At 52.1% G+C, this 16,079-nt stretch overlaps 2 pseudogenes; both read right to left on the bottom strand.

The window, feature by feature from the left end:
- Positions 1 to 9,382: 9,382 nt before the first annotated feature.
- On the bottom strand, positions 9,383 to 10,517 carry LOC122173206 (cytochrome b-like; annotated as a pseudogene).
- A 1,408-nt stretch (positions 10,518 to 11,925) lies between these two features.
- LOC112060746 (cytochrome c oxidase subunit 1-like) lies at positions 11,926 to 14,001 on the bottom strand (annotated as a pseudogene).
- Between the last annotated feature and the right edge of the window lie 2,078 nt (positions 14,002 to 16,079).

Here is a 16,079-nt window from a genome sequence, read left to right as displayed (position 1 = left end):
CGGAGGGGTCTACAGCTGCCGATCTTGCTCCAGATCGGAGCCGCCCAAGTGGTCATATCCCAGTGACATCGTGCAGATCATTGTAGCAGGTGAGGGAGGGGCCTGGCTCGGCATCACCACTCCTAGCCCCATACCCAGCCAGACCCTCAGGGGGACTCTGTGTCGATGGGATGCTCAGAGCCAGGCTCTGCCCTGACCCTGGGCCTAACAGAGGGGACGCCGGGCCGGGGAGTGGAGATGAAAGAACTGGGATGTTCTCCTGAGGCTGGAGATTTGGGGTCAAGAGAGGGGGAATCCCTGCTCCCAGGGCACCCTGGGGTGTCACTTAACCTGCCCGTGTCTCCATTTCCCCTCGTATGAATCATCCTCCTGCACCGTGTGTCTGGTTAGATAGCCAGGGCTTGGCATTAGGGTGGGGACTTTTTGTCACTGCTGGGGTTGCCAACTTTCTACTTATACAAAACTGAACACCCCTTCCCTGCTCTTTCCCTAACCGCGCTCACCCACCCCTCCCCTTCCCTGACCGCCCTCACCCCCCTCCCATTCCACCTGTAGCAGGGTGCTGGTGCAAAAGCACCTAATTAGCCCTGCCCAGTCAGCTCCAATGAAGGGAAGCAGATTGGGGCTGATGGAAAAGGCCTGATGCCGGCCTGAGGATTAGCAACACCTGTTGGCTTGAGAAGCCAAGGGCTATAAAGGCTGGGAGGGAGCCAGAAGGTGGGGGGCAGCCAGGGAGAAGTCAGTCAGGGAGGGAACTGGAGGCCTCCTAGCAGAAGGCTGCCTCTGCCTGTAAAGGAGGTGACTAATCCTGTAAAGCTTGTACATAGATGGACACTGGTGGTGGGGTGAAGTTAAGTAAATAAAGACACGGGTGTTGCACAACCCTGAAGCCTCTCTGAGCCTTATTGGGGGCAGCAAGCGGGCCCCGGGGAGAGGGGCGGGATGTGAGCCCTATTACACCACCCCTTCCCCAAAGTCCACACCCCACCTTTTCCGACCCCGGGCAAGCCCCATTCCACACCCTTCCCCTAAGTCCCCGCCCTGGCCCTGCCTCTTCTCCGCCTCCTGCCCTGAGAGCGCCACATCCCTCTCCATCCCGGAAAGTCCTAAGCGCCGCCAAACAGCTGTTAGGTGGCAGGGGGCAGGAAGTGCTGGGAGAGGCGGGGACGCAGTGCGCTTGAGGAAGGGGAGGCTAGGAGGAGGTGCCTGCAGAGCCCAGCTACCCCAAACCCAACATCTCCCTGCGCCCCAGCGGGCAGGTTGCCCCGGGGGAAGCCGTGACCATTCGCTGTGAGTGTCAGGGAGAGAGGGTCCTTCTGAATAAAGCTGGAGACCCGGCTGCACAGCAGGTGACGGACCCAAAGGCGGATGTGGCTGAGTTTCCCATCTGCAGTGTGAGCCGGAGAGACGCAGGGAGCTACAGCTGCTGATATAGCACCAAATCCGACCTGCCCGTCTGGTCAGAGCCCAGCGACCCCGTGTCAGCACTAGGGTCCTTTCCCAGGGGAATCCTCCCCTGGGCTGCCTCTGATCTGGGGACACAGGGAGGAGTCGGGGCGCAGGGCTGCCCAGCCAGCACTGTCCCCAGTACTGAATTCACTCCCTACTAGCCTGGAGAACTGTATACTCCTGGGGGAATTCTGCGCCAAAAACTTAAATATTCTGAACCAAAAAAATAAAAATTCTGCACACAATATCTGAAAATTCTGCAAATTTTATTTGTCAAAACAACACAATATAATCATGCCAGTTTCAATTATTTTGGTCATTTATTTCAAAAGATCTGTCAGTGCGTATGTCTGTAACAATTCAGAGCAAAAAAGATTCTGGTAATTAAAAAAAAAATAGTTTCCTCACTAGGCGTATTAACACAGAACTTTGAGTAATTCATTTAAATCACACGACAGAACTGTATTTCCTGCACCCGACTGAAGCAGTGCAAAGGCCTGGGGGAGACAGGGGTAACGGAGGAGCTGAGGGAGAGGGAAGGAGCCTGGGAGTGAACCTGGAAGGTGTTGGGTGTGGGCGGCAGAAGGTTTTTTTTTGTGGGGGGAGGATTGTTAGGGGGCTGGGAAGCCTCCCCCATGCAGACCCTGGCTGACCTCAAGCCTCCCCCATTCAGTCAGGCACATCAGCCCCTGTCCCACAACCCCCGTCCCCATGTGTCCCTGCCGCCTCCTCCCCCCTCCCCAGACTCAACGCTGTCACCCCACTAGCTCCTGAGCCCCAGTCTGTGACCCCCCAGCAGCCCTGGGTGCCCCACTCTGCCCTAACCTGGCTCTGCGGCAGGTGCTGTGATGAACTTCTGCTCCTTGGGGAATTCTGCAGCACGGGGCAGGCAGAGAATTTTTTTCCCACAGAAAATACATTCTGCGCCAGAAGTGCTGCAGTTCCGCCTCTTCCCACCAGGAGCCGCTGTGGCACCAGAATAGCCAGCTCCGTTCCTGCTGCTGGCAGCTCTGGTGCCACAGCGGCCTCTGGTGGGCAAGATGCAGAACTGCAGCACTTCTTGGGCAGAATGTATTTTATGCGGGAAAAACAAAATTATGCGGGACAGAAGAATTCTATGTGTCCACAGATGCACAGAATTTTCCCAGGAGTAACAGTGTGTGTGTGTGTGTGTGTGTGTCCCTGTCACCCCCTGCTGGAGGGGCTGGGCCCTGCTCTGCATATTCAATCACATGGGTCCTGTGCCCTAGTGCCGTGGTTGTCCAAGTTCGGATCATGACCCAGTACTGGGTTGCAGAATGCCAGGCACTGGGTCGCCTTGCTCAGCCCCCACGGACCCTGGCAGCTGGCCTGTAAAAACTACTAGTAAAACTACTAATTGCCCACGCCCATGAGCCAGCCATTCCCAAGCCCCAGAAGAAGGAGATACCCCACTCCCCTCCCAGAGCCAGGGGTGGAACTCAGGAGTCCTGGCTCCCAGGCCCCCTGATCTTACCCCTGAGACCCCCAATAAGCAGGGAGGGGGACATAGGCTAGGGGGCCCATCGCTCTGCCCCGATGTGGCGGGGGGGGGTTGGTGACAGTGACCCCACATCCCTGGGGAGCCCCCTGCCCAGCGCTGGGGCCGTGGGCCGTGGCACAAGAGGATGTGGTTTGCTGGGGCTATTTTGATCGAGGATGTAGGTGTGGCTGGCAGATGAGAGAGCAAAGGTGTGAGGGACACAGGCAGAGATGAGCCATCGCCGGCTTCCCGTGGCTGCAGCTCCGGCTCAGTCCCTTGTTCCAGGCTCAGTGGAGCTGGGCACTGGGGCATTGGTGGCAGCGCTGAGGGGCCCCTCGCTGCCCCCATCATGGCATCTGCTCTCACCGTCCTCTTCCTCAATGAGTATTGGAGACAGCCAGGGCATGTGCCCATAGGGGGATCTGAGACCAGGGCATGTATCCATGGGGGAGGATAGGAGACCGGGGCGTGTGCCCATGGGTGGGATCTGGGACCAGAGTGTAGTATCCAGTTGCTCTGGGATCTGGTCCCTAACTCCAATTTCCTTTCCAGGCTGCTCACTAGCTGGGCGTTGGGACATGAGTATCAGTCTGTGGGGAGGATATTAGCATCAGGGAGGGTCCGGGATGCGGGGGGTGTTACCAGATTTGCCCGTTACTTTGGGGTATGCTCATTTAGTCGGGTTACTCTTCCGGGTGTGTGTGTGGGTGTTTTGTAATTCTATCAATGTGCTTGTGTCACGTGTGTTCTCATACGGGGCTCTACTTCTCCCTGCTGCAAGTCCCCTCCCAATGGAGTGACACTGCAGGGACTCGGTTCCTCTGGGCTGGGTTCCTCCAGCCCCAGAACCGGATGAACACACACACAGAGAGCAAATCTGAGTGGACTGGGGCAATCAGCACTTTCAAGCTGCCACCCTTATGCGTCCCAGATTCAGCACATCCCTGTCCCCCCTCTCACGTCACAATTGTACTGGTAGTAACCCACGTGATGAGCAAACCCCACAGTATTCTGGGCGCTGCAGGCATCTTTAGCTTAGGTAAAAGAAGCGTTACTGTAGAGTAAATGGGGGAAGCTAAAAACACAAAAGAGTAAAATTCAGCAAGAGAGAGAAGCAACCAACTTAACCATACAAGTTATTTATTGAATAATAGTGAGAACTACACAAGGAGCCTAAACCAACATAACAGTTGCATTATTAAAGGTTAATACCTAAGGTAGAAAGGAAAACAGAGAGAAAGAGGAAAGGGGGGGAATCTCACCCACTCCATGAGGCTTGAACTGGTCGGGGTTCCCAGGTGGTGGTGGTAGTTCAGGGTCCTGAGGGCCGGAGACAGGCAGAACCCCCAGCACGATCAGTCAGGAGATGGAGTTCCAGTGGAACTGATGCAGAGCTCGGGTCTATGCATCAGAACACTGCCTGGAGGGTGAGTTGGGATTTTTGTAGAGCAAATAGAATGGTTGAAGGGAGACACTAGATTTGTTTATGGGTAAACTGATGACTCAAGGGCTGTCTTTAGGCTAGACCAGTGCTTCTCAAAGTCGGGCCGCCGCTTGTTCAGGGAAAGCCCCTGGTGGGCTGGCCGGTTTGTTTACCTGCCACGTCCAAAGGTTCGGCCAATCGTGGCTCCCACTGGCCGCAGTTCGCTGCTCCAGGCCAATGGGGGCTGCGGGAAGTGGCGCGGGCCGAGTGACGTGTTGGCCGCCTTTCCGCAGCCCCCATTGGCCTGAGCCCTGGGCCCAGCAGAGGGGACACATGGCCGGGGAGAGGGGACGGAGTCACTGGGGGTTTCCCCAGGCAGGGGGGAGAAGCAGCCACTGGAGATTTGAGGCAGAGGAAGCTGCAGAGCATGGGGGGCCTTTCCCAGGCAACACATCAGTTAGGGGGTGATGGGTGGAGCTGAAGGTTCAGTGTATAGTAGAGACTTGCACAGTCCCCTACAAGTCAGTGGTGGTGCTCTGCATAGAACCCAGGAGTCCTGGCCCCCATCCTCCCTGCTCTCCCCACTAGACCCCACTCCCCTCCTAGAGCCAGGGAAAGAACCCAGGAGTCCTGGCTCCCAGCCCTCCCAGCAGAGAAGCCAGGGAGTGAATGGACCCTGGAGACTGGACTGGCCTGTCACACGCTAGGGAACAGAGCTCTGGGCCCCCAGGGGCTGGGGTTGCTCCGTGTCTCAAGCTGTTAGCCCAGGGCTCAGAGGAAACTCTGGGCCCCTGTGGAAAGGCATCCAGGAGCCTGTCCCCAGGGCCCCGGGTCTGACCCACCACTGAGGCTGCATGGTGAGGAGTAGGGTTACCATATTTTAATATTCTAAAAGGAGGACACTCCATGTGGCCTCACCCCTTCCCCGCCCCAACTCCGCCCCTTCCCCCACCCCGGCCCTCCCAACTCTGCCCATTCCCCAAAGTCCCCGCCCCAACTCCGCCCCCTCCCTGAATGCTCCGCCCCCTGCTCCTCCCCCTCCCCTGCTTCCCGCAAATCAAATGTTCTCGGGAAGCCTGAGGCAGGCAGGCAGCAGATAAGCTGGGGCTGGAGCTGGAGCTGGGCACGAGGAGGCACGGCCCAGTCCAGCCCCCTGGCCGAGCGGCTCCCTCCAGCGGCCGGCCCCAGCCAAGAGGCTCTGGCCCCAGCATCTCTGGCCTGGCTTGGGCCCTGGGGCGCCGGCCCCGGTTCCATCCGAGCGCACCGGCTCTGGCCGAGCGGCTCCGGCCCTAGCGACTCCAGCTCGGCTCGGGCCCCGGGGCCCCGGCCAAGTGGCGCCAGCCGGCGGCCGAGCACCCGCAGCCCCGGTCCCAGCGGCTCGAGCCCTGGTTCCGGTCGAGCGGCTCCAGCCCAGCTCCAGCGGCTCCAGCCCAGACCCAAGCCTCACGACCCCTCCCTATTTTCCCGGACATGTCCGGCTTTTTGGAATTTCCTCCCAGACAGGGATTTGAGGACCAAAAAGCTGGACATGTCCAGGAAAATCCGGACGTATGGTAACCCTAGTGAGGACGGGCCCCAGGAGTGAGTGACGGGGCCTGCGTCTCACGGCCTGGCTGCTTCCCACTCTACATGAATTTCAGGCTATTAGGGTTACCATTCGTCTGGATTTTCCCGGACATGTCCGGCTTTTTGTGTTAAAAGTAGTGTCCGGGGGGAATTTGTAAATAGCTATAAATGTCTGGGATTTCCCCCCCATGCAGAGCGAGGCGCGGCTGGGAGGGCTGCAGGAAATTCAGCCGCTCACATGGGGCTCCGGCAGCCAGAGCCCTTCCCCCGCAGCTTCAGATCATTGGCCGGGCTGGACTCCGGCAGCTGTAGAGCTCCTCCTCCCCCCGCTCCCTCCCCGCATTCTCGGATCGCCGGCCGGGCCGTTCGCTTCGGCCTCGGCAGCTCCTCCTCCCCTGCTGCCCAGCGCCCACTCCGGCAGCACTGGGAGGGGGTGGGGACCAGGTTGTGTGTTGCGCTGGGGAGTGCAGCCATGTGTCAGGCTCCGCACAGAGCCCAACACCCTGTTCTGAGCGGCGGGGTAAGGGGGCCAGGGGGCTGGAGAAGGGGCAGGGGGTTTCTGGAGGGGGCAGTTAAGGGACAGGGAGTAGGGGGGGTTGGATGGGTCAGGAGTTCTGGAAGTCCTGTCAGGGGGCGGGGGTGTGAATATGGGGCAGGGGTGTGGATAAGGGTCGGGGCAGTCAGGGGACAGGTAGGGTCCTAGGGGGGCAGTTAGAGTGGGAGGTTCTCAGGAGGGAGCAGAGGGGTTTAGATGGGTCGGGAGTTCTGGGGGTCCTGTCAGGGGGCGGGGAATGGTTGGATAGGGCATGGGAGTCCCCGGGGTCTGTCTGGGGGAGGGGGTGTGGATATGGGGCGGAGGTGTGGAGAGGAGTCGAGGCAGGCAGGGAGCAGAGGGGTTTGGATGGGTCGGGAGTTCTGGGGGTACTGTCAGGGGGCGAGAAGCAGTTGGATAGGGCGTGGGAGTCCCGGGGGTCTGTCTGGGGGTGGGGGTGTGAATATGGGGTGGGGGTGTGGATAAGGGTCGGGGCAGTCAGGGGACAGGTAGGGGGTAGAGTCCTAGGGGGGCAGTTAGGGTGGGGGGTTCTTGGGAGGGGGCAGTCAGGGGACAAGAAGCAGGGAGGCTTACATAGGGGGTGGAGTCCTAGGGGGCAGTTAGTGGCAAGGGTCCCAGGAGGGGAAAGTCGGAGGACAAGGAGCAGGGCGGGTTGGGGGTTCTGAAGGGGGCAGTCAGGGGGTGGGAAGTGGGAGGGAGTGGATGGGGGCGGGGCTAGAGCGGGGCTCCCTCCCCCCAGTGTCCTCTTTTTTGACTGTGGAAATATGGTAACCCTAGAGCTATGCAACCTTAATGTATATTGGAGTTAGGTGTCACTAGCTACACCTTGACCTGACTTGTTAATTGTTTAGATTATTTTGCTTACTTTTGTGTCCTTCATAGGGTAAGCTGGTGATGGTGGTATATAGGTGGGGTTGGCAAGCAATGCTGAGGTAGATCATGGATTATCAATTATAGAACAGGCTTCTCTAGGGGGGTTTGAGATACCGCCAAGTCCTTAGAGTTTTAAGCGTTTATGCTTGTAGTTCTCTGGCGGATATTTTTGTATATAAAATATCTAGGTTTAGGGCTAAGCATAGTGGGGTATCTAATCCCAGTTTGTATCTTAGTGATCGTGGGTTCAAATAGTTCTGTTGTATTAAGTTTCAGAGTAGCAGCCGTGTTAGTCTGTATCCGTAAAAAGAACAGGAGTACTTGTGGCACCTTAGAAACTAACAAATTTATTAGAGCATAAGCTTTCGTGGACTACAGCCCACTTCTTCGGATGCATACAGAGTGGAAAGTGGGCTGTAGTCCACGAAAGCTTATGCTCTGATAAATTTGTTAGTCTCTAAGGTGCCACAAGTACTCCTGTTCTTTTTTGTTGTATTAAGGTTATTTTCATAGTGTGTTAATATATACTTTTAGTATGACAGTTAAGTAAGGGGTTCACCTTAATTTTGTAGGTTAAAATTTGAATCACATTTTACGCTGGTTGTCTGTTAGTTTGGGCTTCTTGTATAACCGCAGTGGCTGGCACGAGATTTACCAGCTCTAACGTTTGCTGTAACTAAGTCAAGCTTGTACTCATCGCTTAATTTTTATCACTGCTGAAATACCCTTGGGGGTGTGGCAAAGCTAGGTCTTTTGGGCTATCATGGTGTGCCTGATACCGGCTCCTTTTGTCTGATAGGACTGTTAGGGTGTTTTTACTGGTGTGCTGATACTTGCATGTGTAAGTTTAGCAAAAAGTAACAATAAGGTTAGGACCAAATCTTTCTGTTTTGGGGGTATGTTGGTTACCCATCTTGGCAACTTCAGTGCCGTGCTTTTTGGTAAGCTACAATAATATAATATAATATAATATATGTTTTAGAATTGTTTAGTATTAGTAGGTCCTTTGATTTTTATTTAGTGTCTATATAACTAATGTTTATGTCAGTTTAGTTGCTCTTGGATTTAGGGGTTTGACGAGAAGTAAGTGGCTATTTGGGCTAATGTTAGTTTTAACGGGGGGTAGGGGGGCTTAGCTAAATAAAATGTATGGTTTTAATTGTTTAGGTTTGAAATTACTGTCGTGGGTTTTTGTAAAAATATATGTCTTATAAGCATTAATTAAATAACACCATATCAATTTTGTAAGACCAACCAACTTGAACGTAAGTCCAGTTTCACTGAGTCGGCAGGTATCAGTTATGAGGGCCTGAGAACACAAAGAGAAAAAGAGAACTACTATATGCAAGTCAAAACACCGGATGCCAGGTTATAAACTTAATGTATAGAACTCATTAACCAGAGGCCTTTTAAAGAGAAACAAATGAACTTCATTAGTGTTATGTGCCTGAAAAAACAACCAGAGGCCAGAATAGATCAGTTATGTACACCACCTATCACATGGGCCTGAAACTGGTAATGTGGTATCTTACTAACAAGGGTTGCTTATTTCTCGTGATTAGCTAAATTGATAGATAACCTGGTACTGCGGCTATAGTCATGCTGTAGAATAATTATTTAACTCTATGTTCTTAAACCATTCCATTTATAATACCTGTGTGATAGTCACATTGAATAAATATGTTATGTAAAACCAATAAAATGTATGTCAATAATCAAATTAAGCAGTAATATTACTGGAGATATGCTAATGGAAAATAAATGAATGTACAATAGTACATAGGGGGGTATAACGGAAACTATTCTACCGGGCCTGGTAGAGAAAAATGGGCAAATGTTTGGCGTTAGATGCCGTGGTGTTTACTACCTGTGTCCAAAGGCAGTTTAATAAAAGATTCCGGCTTTGGGGGCCGGGGATGAAGATTTAAGTCCTTCTCTTTTGATTATTCTAGGAAGGTTGTAGTCTTCAGTCTTTGGTTTACAAGACCAATGCTTTATAGGTTAAGCTACTAGAATGTTTTAAGTTAGTATTTTGTTTTCGATTATTCCATAGGTATAAGGATTAATAGAATTAAGAAGTAGAGGATAGAGGCTACTTGGCCGATAATGATGAATGGGTCTTCGACTGGTTGTCCTCCGATTCATGTTAGTACTAAGAGGTTAGTGACTAAACAACAGAATAGGGTTTGTGTTAGTGGTCGGAATTGGGCTGTTCGTTGTTTTGATATATGTAAAGTGGGCATTAGGAATAGTACGAGGATGGAGAATAGGAGGGCGAGTATGCCACCTTTGTTTGGGATTGATTGTAGGATTGCTTAGGCGAAAAGGAAGTATCATTCTGGTTTAATATGTGGATGGGTAGATAGGGGGTTGTCTGGTGTAAAATTGTCTGGGTCTCCTAGAAGATTAGGGGAAAATAGTACTAGGGTTAATAGGAAGGTTAGTATTGAAATGAATCCTAATAGGTCTTTGTATGAGAAGTAGGGATGGAAGGGGATTTTATTGGCATTTGAGTTTAGTCCTGTTGGATTGTTTGATCCGGTTTCATGTAGGAAGAGTAGGTGTACTATTGCTAGACCAATAATGGCAAATGGTAGTAAAAAGTGGAAGGTAAAGAATCGGGTTAGGGTTGCGTTGTCTACTGAGAATCCTCCTCAGATTCACTGTACTAGTGTGTTACCGACATATGGAATGGCTGAGGGGAGGTTGGTAATGACGGTGGCACCTCAGAAGGATATTTGGCCCCATGGTAGGACGTAACCTACAAATGCAGTGGCTATTGTTAGAAGTCAGAGGATGATTCCTGTGTTTCAGGTTTCTTTGTATAAATATGAGCCATAATAAAGTCCCCGTCCGATGTGGATGTAAATGCATATGAAGAAGAGGGGGGCACCGTTGGTGCGTATGTTGCGGATAAGTCATCCGTATTGTACATCTCGGGTGATATGGGCTACTGATGAGAATGTTAGTGAGATGTCTGGAGAGTAGTGTATAGCTAGGAAAATTCCGGTAATAATTTGTAGAATTAGACAAGTGCCTAATAAGAATCCAAAGTTTCATCAAGCAGAGATGTTAGAGGGGCTTGGTCGGTCAAGGAATGAATTATTGATGATTTTTACTATTGGGTGAGTTTTTTGTAGGTTTGTGGCCATTGGGTTTTTGTAGTTGAATACAACGGTGGTTTTTCAAATCATAGGTCTTGGTTTAAGTTCAAGCAAGAATTGTGATGTATTTTATGTTTTTATTTGGGTTTTGTTTTGATTTTTGGATGGTTGGTGTGTCTTGTAATCCGTCTCCTTATTATGGGGTTCTTAGTTTAGTTTTAGAGGCGGCTTCTGGGTGTGAGGTGTTGGTTGGTTTGGGAGGGTCTTTTGTTTCTTTGGTGTTATTTTTAATTTATTTGTGTGGAATGTTGGTGATTTTTGCTTATTCACCTGCATTGGCGGCGGAACCTTATCCTATTGGTTGGGGAAGTTTAGGAGGGGTGGTTTATGTGGTGGGTTATATTTTACTTGTTGTGGGTCTTGTGGTTAGGGGTTCTTGTTTATGGAGTATAGAAGGGTTTGGTTGTGTTACGGCTGATGCTGATGGGTTATGTGTTGTTTGTTTAGATTTTGGTGGGGTGTTGTGGTTTTATTATTTTGGTAATGTGATGTTTTTGATTACTGGTTGAGGGTTGTTGACATTGTTTGTTGTGTTGAAATTGGTCCGTGGTTTATCCCGTGGGGTACTTCGTGCAATTAGGTTGCGATAAGTAGTAACATGATTGATAGGATGAATGAGGTTATGTAGATTTTGATAAAAAGAAGAACAGGAGTACTTGTGGCACCTTAGAGACTAACAAATTTATTAGAGCATAAGCTTTCGTGGACTACAGCCCACTTCTTCGGATGCATCCGAAGAAGTGGGCTGTAGTCCACGAAAGCTTATGCTCTAATAAATTTGTTAGTCTCTAAGGTGCCACAAGTACTCCTGTTCTTCTTTTTGCGGATACAGACTAACACGGCTGTTACTCTGAAACCTGTAGATTTTGATGAGGCCTTTTTGTAATGCAGAGGTGAATTTTATTGGGGCAACTTGTAATTTGGTTAGTCCTTTTGGGCCGATGTTTTCGTATCAAGATAGGTCGGTTGAGTGAGTTGCAGCGTTTTGGCATAATTTTAAGTATGTTGTTGGTAGTGCACGATGGGTTAGGGTGTTGAAGTACACTGATGAGTTAAGTATCAGAGGGGTAGCCGTGTTAGTCTGAATCTGTAAAAAGCAACAGAGGGTCCTGTGGCACCTTTAAGACTAACAGAAGTATTGGGAGCATAAGCTTTCGTGGGTAAGAACCTCACTTCTTCAGATGCAAGTAATGGAAATCTCTAGAGGCAGGTATATATCAGTGTGGAGATAACGAGGTTAGTTCAATCAGGGAGGGTGAGGTGCTCTGCTAGCAGTTGAGGTGTGAACCCCAAGGGAGGAGAAACTGCTTCTGTAGTTGGCTAGCCATTCACAGTCTTTGTTTAATCCTGAGCTGATGGTGTCAAATTTGCAAATGAACTGGAGCTCAGCAGTTTCTCATAGGGTGTATCCATCTGGATAATCGGAGTAACGTCGTGGTATTCCAGCTAAACCTAAGAAATGTTGAGGGAAAAAGGTTATGTTAACTCCTGCGACTATTACTCCAAAATGTACTTTTGCTCAAGTTTGGTGTAGTGAGTATCCTGTGAAAAGTGGGAATCCATGGGTAAATCCTGCTATGATAGCGAATACAGCCCCTATTGAGAGAACGTAGTGGAAGTGTGCTACTACATAATAGGTGTCATGTAATACGATGTCTAAGGATGAGTTAGCAAGTACAATGCCTGTTAGCCCTCCAATAGTAAATAGGCAGATGAAGCCAGGGGCTCATAATATGGCGGCGTCTCATTTGATTATTCCGCCATGCGAGGTAGCTAATCAACTGAATACTTTTACTCCTGTTGGAATAGCAATAATTATTGTTGCAGATGTAAAATAGGCTTGGGTGTCTATGTCTATTCCAACAGTAAATATGTGATGGGCTCATACAATGAAACCTAAAAATCCAATGGATATCATTGCTCAAACTATTCCTATGTAGCCAAATGGTTCTTTTTTGCCAGGGTAATGGGTGACTACATGAGACATTATGCCAAATCCTGGTAGAATTAGGATCTATACTTCGGGATGGCCAAAGAATCAGAATAGGTGTTGGTATAAGACTGGGTCTCCCCCTCCTGAAGGGTCAAAGAAGGTTGTATTTAGGTTTCGGCCTGTAAGTAGTATAGTGATACCTGCAGCTAGTACTGGTAATGATAGTAGTAATAGGACAGCTGATCACACAAATAGGGGTGCTTGGTATTTTGATATGGCTGGGGAGTTTATGTTAATTGCTGTAGTAATGAAGTCGATAGCCCCTAAAATTGAAGACACACCAGCCAGGTGAAGAGAAAAGATAGTTAGGTCTAGAGAGGCACCAGCGTGAGCTAAGTTTCCAGCTAGTGGAGGGTATACAGTTCAACCTGTACCTGCACCTGCTTCAATTCCTGATGATGCTAGAAGTAGTAATAGGGATGGAGCTAGAAGTCAGAAACTTCTATTATTTATGCGTGGAAATGCTATATCTGGTGCTCCGATTATTAATGGTACGAGTCAGTTTCCAAATCCACCAATTATAACTGGTATGACTATAAAGAAAATTATAATAAAGGCACGGGCTGTAACAATAACATTATACATTTGGTCATCCCCTAAAAGGGTTCCTGGTTGGCTTAGTTCTGCACGGATTAGTAGACTTAAAGCTATGCCTACTATTCCTGCTCAGGCCCCGAAGATTAAGTATAGGGTGCCAATGTCTTTATGATTAGTAGAAAAAAATCAGCGGGTTAAAATCACAGGTAGGATGGCTGAGTGCTTAAGCGTGCACGGGAATTGAAATAATGACATCTTCGTTATTTTATTTGTATTTTTTTTCATCTTTTTCATTTGATTTTTTCCCCTCGAATTTGGTGCCTCATTTAACTTAGCACCCTAGGCGACCGCCTAGTTTGCCTATATGGATGGGCCGCCCCTGCATAGGAATCTCTCAGGGCCCTCAGACCTGGCCTCCCTCAGCCCAGCACACCCCAGTCTCCCCTGCATCCAGGTGGGCTCTGCCTGTTCACCCTCTTCAGCCCCGAGCCCCCCTGCTTCCCAGCTGGGCATCTGATGTCACCGGCCCCAAGTCCCGCCCCTGTCCATTGTCTTCTATCCAGGTAAACAGGGTCGCCTGGGCCTCCTCTCCTTGCTTCTGTCCTCTGGCTGAAACCGGCTGGTCAGGTCACCGGGGTCCTCTCTTCACAGCCCATTGTCCTCCCACTGGCCAGAACCGGCTGTGACTCCTGAGCTGGGCCTCCCGGTCACCAGGTTGCTGGGGTATCTACTCTCCAGGCCATTAGCTGGGGTCCCAAGTTCCATTGTCGGTTCTCTGTACCAACAAACTCCCTCTCCCCTCACCTCGTTAAACCAGTAACACCCAGGGAAACGGAGTCCCACCCGCTCTGCATGCAAACCATTGGAAAAACCAAGAAACCCCCCACTTCATCACACCAGTCGCCCTCACTTACGGCCTCCCCCTCGGAGACCCACCGTCATCCCCCGTCCATCCAGGGCCTCACTAGGCAGGGTGCGTTTGGCCCTAGCGCTTTCCCAACAGGCGGCTGGGTAGTTAAATCCCCCAGGACCACCAGGGCTCATCGCCCAGTCCAGAGCTGCTCCCCCATCCCGCAGAACCCCAGCCCCCCGCCCCCAGCTCCCAGAGACAGACCCCCCGGGCCCCCTCTTTGGGGACGCTGCGTCTGGCCCTGGCGCTGGAATAACAGCATTTACTGCCCCCCAGGTGTCTGTCCCCCTCCTCTCTCTGCAGCAGGGTCCCCCAGACCCTTTTCTCTTCCCCCTTTCTCCCTAGAACTCCCCCATCCTGTATTTCTATTGTACAACCCCCCAGAGCTTCCTTCTCCCCTGCTCCCAGATCTCTCCACCCCAGGGGACGGCTGTGATAACAGAGTCTCCAAATGTCCCCTCATGGTGGGTTCAGCCGACGAAGGTGAGTGAGAAGTTCAGGCAGCGTCACGAGAACCTGACGAATGAACGTTGGAGGGAAAGTTGGCGAGACAGAAAGACGGGATTAGTTCGAGCGGCCGCCGAACTCATGGGCCAGGCTGGGCGACATGGGAGAAGTGGGGGACCCAAAATTGGGGCTTTGGGGGAGACGGGCTGATTGGGGGTGAGCTTGGGGGGGCAGGCCGGGGAGCTCTTTCACGTGTAGCTCCCCCCACACAGCAAAGCAGGGGGCAGGATTGTTTTCACACTAACTCCCATTTGAGATAGGGCAGCTCCAGCTGGGGGAAGCAATGGGGGGTGGAGGCAACAGGGGGTGGGATCAAGAAATGGGAGTTGGGGGCACAGGCTGGGGGTCAGGTTAGGGTCAGAGATGCCGGGGGGTTCGTGCCTATGCAGCCATCGCCCCACCGCAACAGTCTGGGGGGGATTGTTCCTGCTCCCAGGCTGAGGCGTCGGCCATCTTAGCCGGGGGCAGCATGGCCGCCCTGCCAGGGCTGCAGGGGGCAACGGGGCGGCCATGTTAACTGAGTGCATCCAGGGGTCCCTTCCCTACAACAGGGAGGTCGGGGGCCTGAGGGGACGTGGGGGGAGAACAGGGGACAGGACGTGGGGGGTACAATGGTGGGTGAAGGGACATGGGACGGGGCAGCACTAGGAGGGTGGGGAGCTGATGGGGGGGACGTGAGGGAATTACAGGCTGGGGGGACAGAACTAGGGGGACAGCCAGGGACATGAGGGGACACGGGATGGGGTGGGGTTGGGGGGATGTGATTGGGGGAGGGGACACAGGCCAGGGGGCAGAACGGGGGGCTGAGGGGCCCAATGGGTGAACGTTGTGGGAGGTGAAGGGCAAATGAGTTGGGGAGCCAGACTGGGGCATCTGCTGGGACGGGGGGGGGGGGGGCAGTTTCTCTTGAGCTCTGTCCCTGTGATCTTGTCCCGTCCCCTGTCTGGGCAGCTCCCACCTCCCCCATGTCCCTTTCGCAGCATCCTGAGGTTGGAGAGGGAAACTCAGATCAGCTGTTGGCCCCTGTGAGCTCTGCCCCGGGCCCTGAGCTGCACAGACCCGCTGCCCCAGGGATGGGCTGGGGAAGGGACATGGGGCCTTTCACCTCTAGGGGGCTGGCTCTAATCTGTGTCTTTTTCTCTAAGCACCAGACCCCACCCCCCAACCAGAGCCAGGGAGAGAATCCAGGAGTCCTGGTTCCCAGCCCCTCCTCTCCAATCACTAGACCCCACTCCCCTTCCAGAGCCAGGGTATATTACAAGGTAGCTGCCAGGGCATCAGGTTTACACAGAGTTTCACTGGCAGTAGCAGAAACAGGAAGTGAGCGCGGGCTCTGGGAAAATTTCCCCTTTCACAACTTTATCGGCTGTTCCTTTAACAACTCAGGATCTACATTTATCCCTCCCTCCCCCACTCATGGGGACCAGAAACCACAACCCCCCCTGACGCCCATTTCTGAAGTGATACTACCTGAGAAGGAAGTTGGCCAGGCCCCTCCACCCTCATGCTGCAGGGCGAGCACTGGGCCCAGCTGGGTCAGGAAGGAATCTCTGTCCCTCTCCATGGGAGAGGGTCGCTCCTTTGGGGGCTGGAGGAGAGAGCC

This window comes from Chrysemys picta, chromosome 17 (genome assembly GCF_011386835.1).
Source record: "Chrysemys picta bellii isolate R12L10 chromosome 17, ASM1138683v2, whole genome shotgun sequence".
Taxonomy (NCBI): domain Eukaryota; kingdom Metazoa; phylum Chordata; order Testudines; family Emydidae; genus Chrysemys; species Chrysemys picta.
Note: the sequence above shows the minus strand (reverse complement) of the source record. Positions and strands in the feature narration are given on the sequence as shown.